This window comes from Zingiber officinale, chromosome 5B (genome assembly GCF_018446385.1).
Source record: "Zingiber officinale cultivar Zhangliang chromosome 5B, Zo_v1.1, whole genome shotgun sequence".
NCBI classification, from domain to species: Eukaryota; Viridiplantae; Streptophyta; class Magnoliopsida; order Zingiberales; family Zingiberaceae; genus Zingiber; species Zingiber officinale.
Genome location: NC_055995.1, coordinates 127,452,797 through 127,471,181, shown reverse-complemented (window position 1 = coordinate 127,471,181; position 18,385 = coordinate 127,452,797). Strand labels below are relative to the sequence as shown.

At 33.6% G+C, this 18,385-nt stretch overlaps 5 non-coding genes and 1 pseudogene across 5 annotated transcripts; all 6 read left to right on the top strand.

The window, feature by feature from the left end:
* Positions 1–8,374: 8,374 nt before the first annotated feature.
* LOC121987999 lies at positions 8,375–8,561 on the top strand (annotated as a pseudogene).
* Positions 8,562–10,196: 1,635 nt separating this feature from the next.
* On the top strand, positions 10,197–10,394 carry LOC121988261. The gene has a single exon (XR_006113994.1). It is a non-coding gene; the product is annotated as a U2 spliceosomal RNA (small nuclear RNA).
* A 1,586-nt stretch (positions 10,395–11,980) lies between these two features.
* Positions 11,981–12,178, top strand: LOC121988258. The gene has a single exon (XR_006113991.1). It is a non-coding gene; the product is annotated as a U2 spliceosomal RNA (small nuclear RNA).
* A 1,489-nt stretch (positions 12,179–13,667) lies between these two features.
* Positions 13,668–13,865, top strand: LOC121988256. The gene has a single exon (XR_006113989.1). It is a non-coding gene; the product is annotated as a U2 spliceosomal RNA (small nuclear RNA).
* A 1,490-nt stretch (positions 13,866–15,355) lies between these two features.
* LOC121988257 lies at positions 15,356–15,553 on the top strand. The gene has a single exon (XR_006113990.1). It is a non-coding gene; the product is annotated as a U2 spliceosomal RNA (small nuclear RNA).
* Positions 15,554–17,022: 1,469 nt separating this feature from the next.
* On the top strand, positions 17,023–17,220 carry LOC121988260. The gene has a single exon (XR_006113993.1). It is a non-coding gene; the product is annotated as a U2 spliceosomal RNA (small nuclear RNA).
* The last annotated feature ends 1,165 nt before the right edge of the window (positions 17,221–18,385 follow it).

Below are 18,385 nucleotides of genomic sequence, written 5' to 3'. Positions count from 1 at the left end.
TATACACAAGACTCATCCGGACTTTGAATAAATCCATATGACTGGATTACTTCATTAAACCGGATGTTCCAAGATCTTGAAGCTTGCTTCAGTCCATACCGATTGAGCTTGCACACTAGATGCTCTTTGCCTTTTTCAATGAACCCTTCTGGTTGCTTCATATGGATGTTCTCTTCAAGACTTCCATTAAGGAAAGCTGTCTTGACATCCATTTGCCAAATCTCATAATCCATATGAGCGGCAATGGATAAGAGTATCCGGATAGACTTAAGCATGACTACCGGTGAAAAGGTTTCCTCATAATCAATTCCCTCTTTCTGAGTGTACCCTTTCGCAACAAGCCTAGCTTTGAAGGTTTCTACCTTCCCGTCTGTCCCTTTTTTCCTTTTGTAGATCCACTTACATCCAACGGCTTTTACACCATCAGGTGATTCTACAAGCTCCCAGACCTTATTAGAATACATAGATTCTATTTCAGAATTCATCGCCTTTTGCCAAGATGCTGCATCTATATCTTGGAGTGCTTCATCATATGTCCGGGGATCAGGTTCATGTTTACCCGGGATCAAGTCCGAAGACTCTCCCAAAAACATGAATCTCTCAGGCTGCCTTACAACCCTCCCACTACGACGAGGCACTGTCTGTGGTTGTGTATCATGTGTGACACGTGTTGCAGTCTCTTGTGATACTTCATCTTGTACTGTTGGTACTAAAGTAGACATGTCCTCTCTTAGTTCTTCTAAAACAACTTTACTACTGGGCTTGTGATCCATTATATAGTCTTCTTCTAAAAATTGGGCATTGGTGCTAACAATGACCTTCTGGTCTTTAGGACTATAAAATAAACCACCTTTCGTTCCTTTGGGATATCCTACAAATACACGAACTTCTGTACGGGATTCTAACTTATCAGCATCTGGTTTCAGCACATGTGCTGGACTACCCCAAATCCGAATATATCTTAGACTGGGTTTTCGCCCATTCCACAATTCTATGGGAGTAGAAGAAACTGATTTAGAAGGTACTAAGTTCAGAACATACACTGCTGTTTCCAGAGCATATCCCCAAAACAAATTTGGTAATTCTGAATAACTCATCATCGATCTAACTATCTCCATAAGAGTCATATTCCTTCGTTCTGCTACACCATTCTGTTGGGGTGTTCCAGGTGCAGACAATTGGGATTGAATCCCGGCCTCTGATAAGTAATTCCTAAACTCTCCTAAGATGTATTCGCCACCACGATCAGACCGTAGTGTCTTGATACTTTTACCCAATTATTTCTCCACATCAGCCTTGTATTCTTTGAACTTATCAAAGCACTCAGACTTGCGGCGCATTAGGTAAATATATCCGTATCTTGAATAATCATCTATAAAAGAGACAAAATATTCAAAACCACCTCTTGTCTGGACAGACATAGGACCAAACAAATCAGAATGAACCAATTCCAACACTTCTTTGGCTCTATACCCCTTGGCCTTGAATGGCCTCTTGGTCATTTTACCTTCCAAGCAAGATTCACAAGTTGGAAAATTTTCCAACTCTAATGAACCCAAAAGTCCATCGGCTATTAGCCTCTGAATCCTACTTAAGTTAATATGACCAAGCCTTAGATGCCAAAGATATGCTTGGTTCATTTTCGAATGTTCTTTTCTTTTATTTGAGTTAGAAGATGAGTTATAAATTTTCATGTTTTGCTTTGTGGAAGAAATTGGATTTAAAGTATACAAATTACCAACTAATATACCAGAACAGATAATCACTTTATTTCTCTTAATAACTACATCGTTACTGAAAGAAACTGAATATCCATCTAAAAACAGTTTAGAAACTAAAATTAAATTCTTTCTAAAACTGGGTACATAAAGATAATTTCTTAAAACCAAATTTCTATTTCTACTAAAAGATAAGTAGACGTCTCCCACTGCAACAGCTGCCACCTTAGTAGCATTGCTCATATAGACGGTAATTTCTCCTTCAGATAGTCGTCGGGTTTCCTGGAACCCTTGCAAGGAATTGCAGACATGATCAGTGGCTCCCGTATCTACACACCAGGTGCTGGTAGATAACACCGCTAAACATGTTTCAACAACTAGAGTATGAGATATACCTTTGTTTTGGTTCCTACGAGGACAGTCCGCCTTCCAATGTCCTGCCTGCTTGCAGATGAAGCACTTGCCCTTCGGCTTCTTCACTCCAGCTTTAAATCCCGTACTCTGAGACTTATTCACTTTCTTTGCTGAACCGACTTGTTTCTTCTTCTTCTTTCCTCTCGGTTTAGAAGTAGAACCATTTTCAGCATAGTGAATTTGAGCATTGTGACGAAATAATCCTTCTGCTGCTTTTCGCTAATGAATAAATCCTCTTATTCATATTATAGTTCAGGCGAAACTGCTCAAAACTTCTCGGTAGCGTTTGGAGGATCATATCGATCTGGGTTTCCCCATCAATTTCTCCTCCAAGGATCTGTATCTCGTTCAGATAAGCCATCATCTTTAGGATATGATCCCTCACAGGAGTACCCTCTTGCATGGTGGCTGTCATTATCTTTCTCATGGCTTCTTGTCTAGAAGCCCTATCCTGATGACCAAAGAGTTCCTTGAGATTGTTCATAATATCATAGGCTGTTGGTAAATCTTGATGCTGATGTTGCAATACATTTGACATTGAAGCCAAAATGTAACACCGCGCCATCTCATCTGCTTTTACCCATTTCCTATGATATTCAATCTCCTCTTGGGTAGATTCACCAGTAGGTGCTTCAGGACAAGGCTCAGTCAGTACAAATTTATAGCTTTCAGCAGTAAGGACAATGTCCAGGTTCCTTTTCCAATCTATGTAATTAGGTCCAGTAAGTCTATTCTGTTGAAGTATGATGGACAGTGGGTTGAAAGTCATCCTAAGAATCACAAATAACTTTTGGTCAGAACTCTAAATTTAGAATAATATTGATTCCTCAAACAATACTATTTTAAATTAACCAACACCTCAAAACACCGTGAATTTTGTATGCCACGTTAGTGTGGACGTATACAAATTCAACATTTGTAAAAGGAGGGTTTTATCCCATTAATTTTATTATCTTGTCAACCTAACTTTTTGACAAATAAAATTAATAGTTGGTGTCTTTTGGTCACACAAATAATAGCAGTGACTCCGATGGGGAGGATACTATTAGATGTGTCTAAGTGTATACCATTACTTGACACTAAGCCCATTAATAAGATTATGCCCCTTCCGTTGGGGAAGATCACATGCTCTTAATTAACTTCCTATAGTCATCCAAAAATGGAAGTCTGTTCTAGTGATCCATAAACAAGCTCATCCGTTATGGAGGAAGGCACTCAGAGCCAACGCGCAAGCTTGTTTGCATCACTTACAAACCAGTAATGGAGACCATGGGATTTATTTAAAAATCCCTCTCCCACTTAGTTATTTATAAACGAGGAATTTTAACTATGCTAGCCTACTAGTCATGTATACTAACATGCACACACAGCACAATATAAAAGCAATAAATAGAAAATCTAATTTTCAACTATTATGGCTTTTATCTATAGTTGTCCTCCGTGTGTTGTCATCCCAAGCTGCTGCCATATTTGGCCACCGCCACCGGGTCTAGCTGTCGCATCCATCTTGCTCCTAGTTCCGCTGCGCCTCTGGTCCTTAGAAGGTTCCACGCTTTGCAAGATTCGATCCGCGACATAAATAGAATTTTACATTTTTGATCCTATATTCCATAAAAGGAATGTACATGTATCTAGATCAAAAATAAAATCCTAATAAAACTAAATACAGCTCCTGCTGTATTTTTAATACAATCATGCACACACATATAAATGCCCTTGACATGTCCAAGGGTCCAATCACACATAATAACTAAAAGTCATAATAGTTGGATCCTGCGTCCACAAAGTTAGCACATCCTACTATTAACCTGCCTAAATTATGTATGACATGTGCATAATTAAACTAATACCAAATACACAGAGGCAAAACTCTAGCTCTGATACCAATTGTTGGTTGCTACTCGGAAAACCTAGAGGTTCCACTGTACAAAAATTTTGTACAAAGGTCTGAACCTTTTCCTAGCTACCATGTGTTCTTTTAAATTAAATTTTGGATCGTCTGCGAAACTTAACACGTTTGATCCAAAACTTAATCTATTTATTCTTTTAGGTTTTGACTTGGATCTCCTGCGGAACTTAACACGTTCGACCCAAATCACCTTAAGTTATTAATTCCATTAAATATTAATTTCCATAATTGGTTCCCAGTACTGACGTGGCGAGGCACATGGCCTTCTTGGATATGGGAGCAACCACCACGGACTAGATAAAACCTTTTATAGAAATTTAATATTTAATTTCCTAAAATAACTTTAGGTTAACCGAAAAGAACAATCAAATCACAAGGAATAATTTTACAGAGGTGATAGCAAAGGGCCTATTGTCTGAAATGCATGACTAGATTGCTTCACTTGCTGATCACATTAGTTTTGGTTTCTTGTTGGACATTGATGAAGATGCAGTGAACTACTTATTGAAGAACAAAAATCTCTAGTTGTTTCCTGAAGACGAAGAGTTTCTTGAGTCCTTCGAGCAACCGAAACTAATGAGCTCAGTAAGTGAAGCAATATGGTTATGCATTTCAGACAATAAGCCCTTTACTATCACATCTGTAAAATTTGTTGCATATTCAATGTTGTGCCTCTTTCGCTTCGTTCCACCTTCATCTTTCTTTCGCTTTGTTCTACCTTCATCTCTCTTTTGCTTTGTTTCACCTTCATATCTTTGTAAGAATATCTTCACCCTATCCTTCTCCCAACGGAATAATCTGGTAACTTTGAATCTAAAATTATTCCAGAGGATAGTGTCAGCTTATAGCTAACTATGTTGGATGTTATGTTGGATTAGTACCTAGTTTAGATTTTGGCTACATCAAAAAATGTGGTAACGAATTAAATGAAATCAAATAAATGCATAAAAAGATGTGGTAACGAATTAAATGGAATCAAATAACCGAGGTCATAAAGAATTTTGAAGTTGAGGTTCAACAGCTGATTGATACTTAGTTCATGAGTCAATAAAACATCATATCAATTGAACAAAGCTTGTGACCCAACACTTAATTATCTTGTTAGTGTACCAAAAATTAGAATTCATAACCAACTGCATAACCACATCTAACTACCATGTAAGCCCCCATACAGGGGAGGATGTGTTGGTTCACACAAAGATAGTCTTCTCCAAGATCACACCTGAAGGATGAAAGATGAACTAGAAGGCACAACTATATAGTTGGACAAAACATCACCTTCTATTATATGTATCTAACAAAATATTACATAAATTCAACCTCTATTTTCATGGTATTATTGAAGCTTGATAATATCTAAAGAATATCGATAGTACCTAAAGAATATCGAGATATGTAATTTGTTAGATAATCAATATTAACATCCAAAAAATAAAATCTCAAACAACAAAAGAACAATCTCATAAAATTAGATATGCATTTCTACTAACTAAACTGTAATATTCTCACTCTTCCAACTACATCAGGCATATCCACCGCGACCTGTTGATCAAACCTTCCGGGTCAAAGCATAGTCGTCGGTGTTGGTTGCTACTCGGAAAACCTATAGGTTCCACTGTACAAAAATTTTGTACAAAGGTCTGAACCTTTTCCTAGCTACCATGTGTTCTTTTAAATTAAATTTTGGATCGCCTGCGGAACTTAACACGTTTGATCCAAAACTTAATCTATTTGTTCTTTTAGGTTTTGACTTGGATCTCCTGCGGAACTTAACACGTTCGACCCAAGTCTCCTTAAGTTATTAATTCCATTAAATATTAATTTCCATAAAAGGTTCCCAGTACTGACGTGGCGAGGCACATGGCCTTCTTGGATATGGGAGCAACCACCACCGACTAGACAAAACCTTTAATAGAAAGCTAATATTTAATTTCCTAAAATAACTTTAGGTTAACCAAAGAGAACAATCAAATCACAAGGAAAAGAAAAAAACAAAAGAACACAACTTCGAAAAAACATATTCGAAATTCTAGAACGTAAGCCTCTTGTATTTGGTATTATTTCCATAAATAACTAGCATGATGCGGAAATAGAAATTACTAGTTATACCTTGTAAAAAACCTCTTGATCTTCTACCGTATTCCTCTTCTAACCTCGGACGTTGTGTGGGCAACGATCAACCGAGATGAGAAACCACCAACCACCTTCTTCTCCTCCAAGCAAGGTTCGGCCACAAAAGAAAAGCTTCACCAAGGAGAAAAACCAAAATACTAACCAAGCTCCAAGAGATACTCGCTTTCTCTCCTTCTTCTTCTTCTTCTCCAAGTAGTATCCGGCCACCACAAGAGCTCCAAGGAAGGGAGAGAGGTTCGGCCACCACAAGAGGAAGAGAGGGAGAGGATGGTCGGCCACACCAAGGAACAAGAGAGGGAGAGGAATAATAGATGTTGTGTCTCTTGAAGGCACCCTCACCCCTTCTTTTATATTCCTTGGCCTAGGCAAATTAGAAAATTTAATTACAATAAAATTTCCTTAATTTTCCTTGACATGAATTAATTGAGAAAAATAAAACAAAATTTCCCAATTAATCTTGAGATGGCCGGCCACATCATTAGAAAACAAAAGAGGACAAGTTTTAATCAACAATTAAAACTTCCTAATTTGTTTCCGGAAATTTTTAAAAAATAAAATTTCTCTTTAAAATCTCTTCATGGTTGATAAAAGGAAATTTCTATAATTTTAATTTTATCAACATGTGAATAATTTTTAAAGAAAAAATAAAACATCTCTCCAATCTACAAATAAGGAAAGAGATCTAATCTCTTTCTTTAATCTTTTGTAGATCTTTTACAAGAGAGATATTTTAATTTTAATTCTCTTTAAAATATATCTTCCACATAATAATAAAAATTAAAATTAAATTTCTTTTTAATTTTATTTGGCCGGCCCTACTAGCTTGGGTTCAAGCTAGGGCCGGCCACCCAATTTTATACCTAGGCCGGCCCTTTTCCCAAGCTAGCTTGGTCGGCCCCCATTGGGTGGGTATAGAAGGTGGGTATATGTGGGTATAGAACTCTATAAATAAGAGGCTACGATAGGGACCGAGAGGAGGAATTAGTTTTGGTCTCCCGATAAAATTACATCCCGTGTTCACCCCGAACACACAACTTAATTTTATCAATGATAATTCATTCCACTAGAGAACTATCATTGAACTACCGCACCAATCCCAAATTACATTTTGGGCTCCTTCTTATTATGAGTGTGTTAGTCTCCTGTTTAAGATATCGAATGTCCACTAATTAAGTGAGTTATCGACAACTCATTTAATTAATGTCTAAGTCCAAGAGTAGTACCATTCAACCTTATCGTCATGTCGGACTAAGTCCACCGCAGGGTTTAACATGACAATCCTTATGAGCTCCTCTTGGGGACATTATCAACCTAGTATCTCTAGGACACGCTTTCCTTCTATAATCAACAACACACACTATAAGTGATATCATTTCCCAATTTATCGGGCTTATTGATTCATCGAACTAAATCTCACCCATTGATAAATTAAAGAAATAAATATCAAATATATGTGCTTGTTATTATATTAGGATTAAGAGCACACACTTCCATAATAACCGAGGTCTTTGTTCCTTTATAAAGTCAGTATAAAAGAAACGACCTCAAATGGTCCTACTCAATACACTCTGAGTGTACTAGTGTAATTATATAGTCAAGATAAACTAATACCTAATTACACTACGACCTTCTAATGGTTTGTTCCTTTCCATTCTGGTCGTGAGCTACTGTTTATAATTTATAAGGTACTGATAACATCATCTTCTGTATGTGACACCACATACTATGTTATCTACAATATAAATTAAATGAACAACTACAAACAAATGTAGATAATTAGACCAAATGTGATTCTTTATTCATAATGAATGTTTACAAAGCTTAGGCTTTCAGTATACACTCCAACAGTCGGCTGCTTGCTAGCGGCCGGCACAGCCGCCGGTCGCTTGCTGACGGCCAACACAACCGTTAGCATGCGGCTAGGGGCCAACAAAAGTGTCGGCCGCGTGCTGGCACCACTGGAGGTCGGGAAGGGGAGAAAATGGCTCGGGAAGGAGAGAACTTACCTAAAGATCACCGGAGAGGAGAGATCACCCCGGGATCGCCGGAGAGGAGAAAGACGAGCACGCGAGAGGAGAAGGGCCAATGCTCTAATTTTATTTATGGAATTACCGATAGAATCTCATTTTCGCCGAGAATCTCTGATGGAAATTAGATTCCATCAGAAATCTTGTTATTTTCCTGATAATAAATAGTTTCCATTATTTTATCGACAGAAATTTAATTCAATAGTATCTGTTCCTATCAGTTTAATATATGATACGTGGGCCATTGGTCCACTATGATATTAAATTAATTTTTTATGGGGAGAGGGTTCATTTCAATAACTTGCTATTGGAATTCTCGTGTGTCGTGTTGCACTATTGCAAGATTCAGGCGCACCCGACCAAATGTAATTTAAATATCAAGATTTGCCACCAAGAGCCTTCTAAGTTACATCATTGAAGTAGAAAAAGGAAAGTCTGATTCCAACAAACTGAGTTGCTATATTGACGAAGAGCTTTGGTGGAGAAGGGGAGAAGCGAGGTGGAGAGGAGGTGAGCAGTCGAGGATAGGGATGGAGTAACTCCAGGTATGATATAAGACTATACTACAAAGGGTGAAGAGCATGAAACTATAGTCCCACATCGATTTTTTTTAATGGAGAGAGATTATCATAGTAGTATGCTATGGCTTGGACACGAGTAATGGTCCTTATCCACATTAATACTCCCACACCAACTCAGGAATTTCCTTTTGAGCTGGTTTTGGTTCTTGATGATGAGAAAAACCAATACAATTTGGATGGATTGGGTTGTTGATGATGACAAAAACCAATAATACAATTAGGTTTTAGTTCATTTCTTAACAAAAATTCAAATATTTAGAATCCTCAAACTCTCTCAGTTGCCATCTCGCCTAAGGTTGACAATTTAGGTGGACCAGATTTGGGTTAGGTCGATTTTTTAAAAAAAAATCTTAACCTGAATTCGATTCGAATTCAATCCTAAATTCGAACCTGAACTGAATAATCCTAAATATGATTCAAAATGACTTGTTTAACTATTTTTTAAAATAATTTTTTACTTTTATATCAATATTCATTATCATACTAGCATTAATATTAATATACATTAAAATATTTTAATTTTTAAAATAAAATTTAATTTAACTCCCAACAAATTCACTAAACCCCAAATTCCGGTCAACCTAAATCCGATCCAAATTTGACCCGAAAATTTTTAACCCAAAACTCTTCAATCCGAACATGGCCTGAACTCAAAAATTTCTAATCTGAATCTAATTTTTTTTAGGTCACCTCAGATTGAATGATCAGATCAAATTTATTTTTAACACTCCTAGTCTCACCTTACTGTTGAACCTTACTCTTAAGCTTGTCTAAAGTTGTCAGAAATATAAGAAAAAAAATCCCTCAATACATTTATATAAGAAGAAAAAAATATTAGAGTAAGAATTTATACTATAACTTCTATCGTATCATCCTAATCTACTAAATCTGATTTAAATTATCATACATAATCATTTTAGTTATGTGTTGAAATAGTAATCACATAATTAAAATTATGAAAATAAAATATAATTTAATATTATTTATTTAATTTTTAAATATTCATTTTAATCAAATAGAATTAAATTATATATATATATATATAGCAGGGATTATGATCAATTGTTGATTTTAAAATTCTTCATCAGTTCATATCAATATCTAATAATAGTTGATTTGCTAAAGAGACATGTCATTTAACAAATGATATTATTTTTGTTTTCACTTTCATTCTTTGAAGTGCTTGAAGAAATTAAGGACTTCGTATAATTTTCCTTGAGTCGGTGTCGGACTAGTAGTGTTTAGTTGTTTTGTCCATATTTTTTTTTTATGTACTGTATTAATTGACTTATTATGGCATGATACAATATTAAAGAGGGCGAAGAGCATGGAACTATAGTCCCACATCGCTGAATTAAGCGCTTCGTGTGCTATTTGGATCTTTAAAAGAAGGTAGGATGCAACAATATAATTCATACCTTTCTCGGCCTTTTGGCTAAGATCAAGTGTAGTATCTGTTCTTATCAGTTTAATATCTGATATGTGGGTCATTGGTCCACTATGATATTAAATTAATTTTTTATGGGGAGAGGGTTCATTTCAATAGCTTGCTATTGGAATCCTTGTGTGTCGTTCTTGCGTTGCATTATTGCAAGATTCAGGCGCACCCAACCAAATGTATTTAAAATATCAAGATTTGCCACCAAGACCCTTCTAAGGTATATCATTGAAGTAGAAAAGGAAAGTGTGATCACAACAAACTGAGTTGTTATATTGATGGAGAGCTTTGGTGGAGAAGGGGAGAAGCGAGCAGGAGAGGAGGTGAGCAGTCGAGGATAGGGATGGAGTAACTCGGAGTAACTCCTGTTATGACATGAGACTATACTACAAAGGGTGAAGAGCATGGAATTATAGTCTCACATCAATTAACTTTTTAAAGAAGTGAGATTATCATAGTAGTATGCTATGGCTTGAACACCGAGTAATGGTCCTTATCCACAATAATACTCCCACGCCAACTCAGGAATTTCCTTCTCGAATGGGCTGGTTTTGGTTCTTGATGATTGCAAAAACCAATACAATTTGGCTGACTTTGGTTGTTGATGATTACAAAAACCAATAATACAATTAGGTTTTAGTTCATTTCTTAACAAAAATTCAAATATTTAAAATCCTCAAACTCTCTCAGTTGCCATCTCGGTCGATTTTTTTAAAAAAAAATCTAAACTCAAATTCAATCCGAATTCGAATTCAATTCTAAATTTGAAGCCGACCAATCCGAACCCGAACTGAATAATCCTAAATATGATTCAAAATGACTTGTTTAGCTATTTTTTTAATAATTTTTTACTTTTATCTCAATACTTTTTCATTATCATACTAACATTAATATTAATATACATAAAAATATTTTAATTTTTAAAATAAAATTTAATTTAACTCCCAACAAATTCACTAAACCCCAAATTCAAGTCAACCTGAAATCGATCCGAATTCGACCCGAAAATTTTCAACCCAAAACTCTTCAATTCGAACATGACCTGAACTCAAAAAATTCTAATGTGAATCTAATTTTTTTTAGGTCAACTCAGATTGAATGATTAGATCGAATTTATTTTTAACACTCCTAGTCTCGCTTTACCGTTGAACCTTACTCTTAAGCTTGTCTAAAGTTATCATAAATATAAGAAAAAAAATCCCTCAATACATTTATATAAGAAGAAGAAAAAATATTAGAGTAAGGATTTATACTATAACTTCTATCATATCATCCTAATCTACTAAATCTGATATAAATTATCATACATAATCATTTTCGTTATGTGTTGAAGAATTAAATTATATATATATATATATATATATATATATATATATATATATATATATATATATATATATATGATCTATTGTTGGTTTTAAAATTCCTCATCAGTTCATATCAATATATAATAATAGCTGATTTTTTGAAGAGAAATGTCATTTAACAAAGGATATTATTTTTGTTTTCACTTTCATTCTTTGAAGTGCTTGAAGAAATTAAGGACTTCGTATAATTTTCCTTGAGTCGGTGTCGGACTAGTAGTGTTTAGTTGTTTTGTCCATATTTTTCTTTTATGTACTGTATTAATTGACTTATTATAGCATGATACAATACTAAAGAGGGCGAAGAGCATGGAACTATAGTCCCACATCGCTGAATTAAGCGCTTCGTGTGCTATTTGGATCTTTAAAAGAAGGTAGGATGCAACAATATAATTCATACCTTTCTCGGCCTTTTGGCTAAGATCAAGTGTAGTATCTGTTCTTATCAGTTTAATATCTGATACGTGGGCCATTGGTCCACTGTGATATTAAATTAATTTTTGATGGGCTGAGGGTTCATTTCAATAGCTTGCTATTGGAATCCTCGTGTGTCGTTCTTGCGTTGCACTATTGCTAGATTCAGGCGCACCCGATCAAATGAAATTTAAATATCAAGATCTGCCACCAAGAGCCTTCTAAGGTACATCATTGAAGTAGAAAAAGGATAGGGATGGAGTAACTCTTGAAGAGAGATTATCATAGTAGTATGCTATGGCTTGGACACCGAGAAATGGTCCTTATCCACATTACTCCCACACCAACTCAGGAATTAATTTCCTTCTAGAATGGGCTAGTTTTGGTTCTTGATGATGACAAAAACCAATACAATTTGGCTGGCTTTGGTTGTTTAAGATGACAAAAACCAATAATACAATTAGGTTTTAGTTCATTTCTTAACAAAAATTCAAATATTTAGAATCCTCAAACTCTCTCGGTTACCATCTCGCCTAAGGTTGACAATTTAGGTGGACCATATTCGGGTCAGGTCGATTTTTTTAAAAAAATCTTAATCCGAATTCGAATTCAATCCCAAATTCGAACCCGACCAATCCGAACCCGAACTAAATAATCCTAAATATGATTCAAAACGACATGTTTAGCCAATTTTTTATAATTTTTTTACATTTATCTCAACACTTTTTCGTTATGATACTAACATTACTATTAATATACATAAAAATATTTTAATTTTTAAAATAAAATTTTATTTAACTTCCAAAAAATTCACTCAATCCCAAATTCAGGTCAAACCAGAATCCGATTCGAATTCGACATGAAAATTTTCAACCCAAAACTCTTCAATCCTAACATGACCTGAACTCAAAAAATTCTAACCCGAATCTAATTTTTTTCAGGTCAACTCAGATTGAATGATCAGATTGAATTTATTTTTAACACTCCTAGTCTTACCTTACCATTGAACCTTACTCTTAAGCTTATCTAAAGTTGTAAATATAAGAAAAAATATCCCTCAATACATTTATATAAGAAGAAAAAAAATATTAGAGTAAGAATTTATACTATAACTTCTATCGTATCATCCTAATCTACTAAATCTGATTTAAATTATCATACATAATCAATTTAGTTGTGCTGAAATAGTAATCACATAATTAAAATTATGAAAATATAATATAATTTAATATTATTTATTTAACATTTTTAATATTTATTTTAATCAAATATAATTAAATTATATATATATATATAGAAGGGATTATGATCTATTGTTGATTTTATAATTCTTCATCAGTTCATATCAATATCTAATAATAGTTGATTTGTTGAAGAGAAATGTCATTTAATTAACAAATGATATTATTTTTCTTTTCACTTTCATTCTTTGAAGTGCTTGAAGAAATTAAGGACTTGGTATAATTTTCCTTGAGTCGGTGTCGGACTAGTAGTGTTTAGTTGTTTTGTCCATATTTTTCTTTTATGTACTGTATTAATTGACTTATTATAGCATGATACAATACTAAAGAGGGCGAAGAGCATGGAACTATAGTCCCACATCGCTGAATTAAGCGCTTCGTGTGCTATTTGGATCTTTAAAAGAAGGTAGGATGCAACAATATAATTCATACCTTTCTCGGCCTTTTGGCTAAGATCAAGTGTAGTATCTGTTCTTATCAGTTTAATATCTGATATGTGGGCCATTGGTCCACTGTGATATTAAATTAATTTTTTATAGGGTGAGGGTTCATTTCAATAGCTTGCTATTGGAATCCTCGTGTGTCGTTCTTGCGTTGCACTATTGCTAGATTCAGGCGCACCCGATCAAATGAAATTTAAATATCAAGATCTGCCACCAAGAGCCTTCTAAGGTACATCATTGAAGTAGAAAAAGGATAGGGATGGAGTAACTCTTGAAGAGAGATTATCATAGAAGTATGCTATGGCTTGGACACCGAGAAATGGTCCTTATCCATATTACCCACAAACCAACTCAGGAATTTCCTTCTCGAATGGGCTAGTTTTGGTTCTTGATGATGACAAAATCCAATACAATTTGGCTGGCTTTGGTTGTTGATGATGACAAAAACCAATAATACAATTAGGTTTTAGTTCATTTCTTAACAAAAATTCAAATATTTAGAATCCTCAAACTCTCTCGGTTGCCATCTCGCCTAAGGTTGACAATTTAGGTGGACCAGATTTGGGTCGGGTCGATTTTTTTAAAAAAATCTTAACCCGAATTCGATCCGAATTCGAATTCAATCACAAATTCGAACCCGACCAATCCGAACCCGAACTAAATAATCCTAAATATGATTCAAAACGACATGTTTAGCCAATTTTTTATAATTTTTTTACTTTTATCTCAACACTTTTTCATTATGATACTAACATTACTATTAATATACATAAAAATATTTTAATTTTTAAAAATAAAATTTTATTTAACTTACAACAAATTCAATAAACCCCAAATTCAGGTCAAACCTGAATCCGATACGAATTCGAAATGAAAATTTTCAACCCAAAACTCTTCAATACTAACATGACCTGAACTCAAAAAATTCTAACCTGAATCTAATTTTTTTCAAGTCAACTCAGATTGAATGATCAGATTGAATTTATTTTTAACACACCTAGTCTCACCTTACCATTGAACCTTACTCTTAAGCTTATCTAAAGTTGTAAATATAAGAAAAAAAATCCCTCAATACATTTATATAAGAAGAAAAAAATATTAGAGTAAGAATTTATACTATAACTTCTATCGTAACATCCTAATCTACTAAATCTGATTTAAATTATCATACATAATCATTTTAGTTGTGTTGAAATAGTAATCACATAATTAAAATTATGAAAATATAATATAAATTAATATTATTTATTTAACTTTTTAAATATTCATTTTAATCAAATAGAATTAAATTATATATATATATAGCAGGGATTATGATCTATTGTTGATTTTAAAATTCTTCGTCAGTTCATATCAATATATAATAATAGTTGATTTGTTGAAGAGAAATGTCATTTAACAAAGGATATTATTTTTGTTTTCACTTTCATTCTTTGAAGTGCTTGAAGAAATTAAGGACTTCATATAATTTTCCTTGAGTCGGTGTCGGACTAGTAGTGTTTAGTTGTTTTGTCCATATTTTTCTTTTATGTACTGTATTAATTGACTTATTATAGCATGATACAATACTAAAGAGGGCGAAGAGCATGGAACTATAGTCCCACATCGCTGAATTAAGCGCTTCGTGTGCTATTTGGATCTTTAAAAGAAGGTAGGATGCAACAATATAATTCATACCTTTCTCGGCCTTTTGGCTAAGATCAAGTGTAGTATCTGTTCTTATCAGTTTAATATCTGATACGTGGGCCATTGGTCCACTGTGATATTAAATTAATTTTTGATGGGCTGAGGGTTCATTTCAATAGCTTGCTATTGGAATCCTCGTGTGTCGTTCTTGCGTTGCACTATTGCTAGATTCAGGCGCACCCGATCAAATGAAATTTAAATATCAAGATCTGCCACCAAGAGCCTTCTAAGGTACATCATTGAAGTAGAAAAAGGATAGGGATGGAGTAACTCTTGAAGAGAGATTATCATAGTAGTATGCTATGGCTTGGACACCGAGAAATGGTCCTTATCCACATTACTCCCACACGGCTAGTTTTGGTTCTTGATGATGACAAAAACCAATACAATTTGGCTGGCTTTGGTTGTTGAAGATGACAAAAACCAATAATACAATTAGGTTTTAGTTCATTTCTTAACAAAAATTCAAATATTTAGAATCCTCAAACTCTCTCGGTTGCCATCTCGCCTAAGGTTGACAATTTAGGTGGACCATATTCGGGTCAGGTCGATTTTTTTTAAAAAAATCTTAACCCGAATTCGATCCAAATTCGAATTCAATCCCAAATTCGAACCCGACCAATCCGAACCCGAACTAAATAATCCTAAATATGATTCAAAACGACATTTTTAGCCAATTTTTTATAATTTTTTTACTTTTATCTCAACACTTTTTCGTTATGATACTAACATTACTATTAATATACATAAAAATATTTTAATTTTTAAAATAAAATTTTATTTAACTTCCAACAAATTCACTCAACCCCAAATTCAGGTCAAACCTGAATCCGATTCGAATTCGACATGAAAATTTTCAACCCAAAACTCTTCAATGCTAACATGACCTGAACTCAAAAAATTCTAACCCGGATCTAATTTTTTTCAGGTCAACTCAGATTGAATGATCAGATTGAATTTATTTTTAACACTCCTAGTCTTACCTTACCATTGAACCTTACTCTTAAGCTTATCTAAAGTTGTAAATATAAGAAAAAATATCCCTCAATACATTTATATAAGAAGAAAAAAAATATTAGAGTAAGAATTTATACTATAACTTCTATCGTATCATCCTAATCTACTAAATCTGATTTAAATTATCATACATAATCAATTTAGTTGTGCTGAAATAGTAATCACATAATTAAAATTATGAAAATATAATATAATTTAATATTATTTATTTAACATTTTTAATATTTATTTTAATCAAATATAATTAAATTATATATATATATAGAAGGGATTATGATCTATTGTTGATTTTATAATTCTTCATCAGTTCATATCAATATCTAATAATAGTTGATTTGTTGAAGAGAAATGTCATTTAATTAACAAATGATATTATTTTTCTTTTCACTTTCATTCTTTGAAGTGCTTGAAGAAATTAAGGACTTGGTATAATTTTCCTTGAGTCGGTGTCGGACTAGTAGTGTTTAGTTGTTTTGTCCATAATTTTCTTTTATTTACTATATTAATTGACTTATTATAGCATGATACAATAGAAAAGAGGGCGAAGAGCATGGAACTATAGTCCCACATTGCTGAATTAAGCGCTTCGTGTGCTATTTGGATCTTTAAAAGAAGGTAGGATGCAACAAAATAATTCATACCTTTCTCGGCCTTTTGGCTAAGATCAAGTGTAGTATCTGTTCTTATCAGTTTAATATCTGATACGTGGGCCATTGGTCCACTGTGATATTAAATTAATTTTTTATGGGGTGAGGGTTCATTTCAATAGCTTGCTATTGGAATCCTCGTGTGTCGTTCTTGCGTTGCACTATTGCTAGATTCAGGCGCACCCGATCAAATGAAATTTAAATATCAAGATCTGCCACCAAAGTAGAAAAAGGATAGGGATGGAGTAACTCTTGAAGAGAGATTATCATAGTAGTATGCTATGGGCTTGGACACCGAGAAATGGTCCTTATCCACATTACTCCCACACTAACTCAGGAATTTCCTTCTCGAATGGGCTAGTTTTGGTTCTTGATGATGACAAATTGTTGATGATGACAAAAACCATTAATACAATTAGGTTTTAGTTCATTTCTTAACAAAAATTCAAATATTTAGAATCCTCAAACTCTCTCGGTTGCCATCTCGCCTAAGGTTGACAATTTAGGTGGACCAGATTTGGGTCGGGTCGATTTTTTTAATAAAATCTTAACCCGAATTCGAATTCAATCCCAAATTCGAACCCGACCAATCCGAACCTGAACTAAATAATCATAAAAATGATTCAAAATGACATGTTTAGTCAATTTTTTATAATTTTTTTACTTTTATCTCAACACTTTTTCATTATGATACTAACATTAATATTAATATACATAAAAATATTTTAATTTTTAAAATAAAATTTTATTTAACTTCCAACAAATTCACTAAACCCCAAATTCAGGTTAACCTGAATTCGATCCGAATTCGACATGAAAATTTTCAACCCAAAACTCTTCAATCCTAACATGACCTGAACTCAAAAAATTCTAACCCGAATCTAATTTTTTTCTGGTCAACCCAGATTGAGTGATCAGATTGAATTTATTTTTAACACTCCTAGTCTCACCTTACCATTGAACCTTACTCTTAAGCTTATCTAAAGTTGTAAATATATTAGAAAAAATATCCCTCAATACATTTATATAAGAAGAAAAAAATATTAGAGTAAGAATTTATACTATAACTTCTATCGTATCATCCTAATCTACTAAATCTGATTTAAATTATCATACATAATCATTTTAGTTGTGTTGAAATAGTAATCACATAATTAAAATTATGAAAATATAATATAATTTAATATTATTTATTTAACTTTTTAAATATTCGTTTTAATCAAATAGAATTAAATTATATATATATATAGCAGGGATTATGATCTATAGTTGATTTTAAAATTCTTCATCAGTTCATATCAATATCTATTAATAGTTGATTTGCTGAAGAGACATGTCATTTAACAAATGATA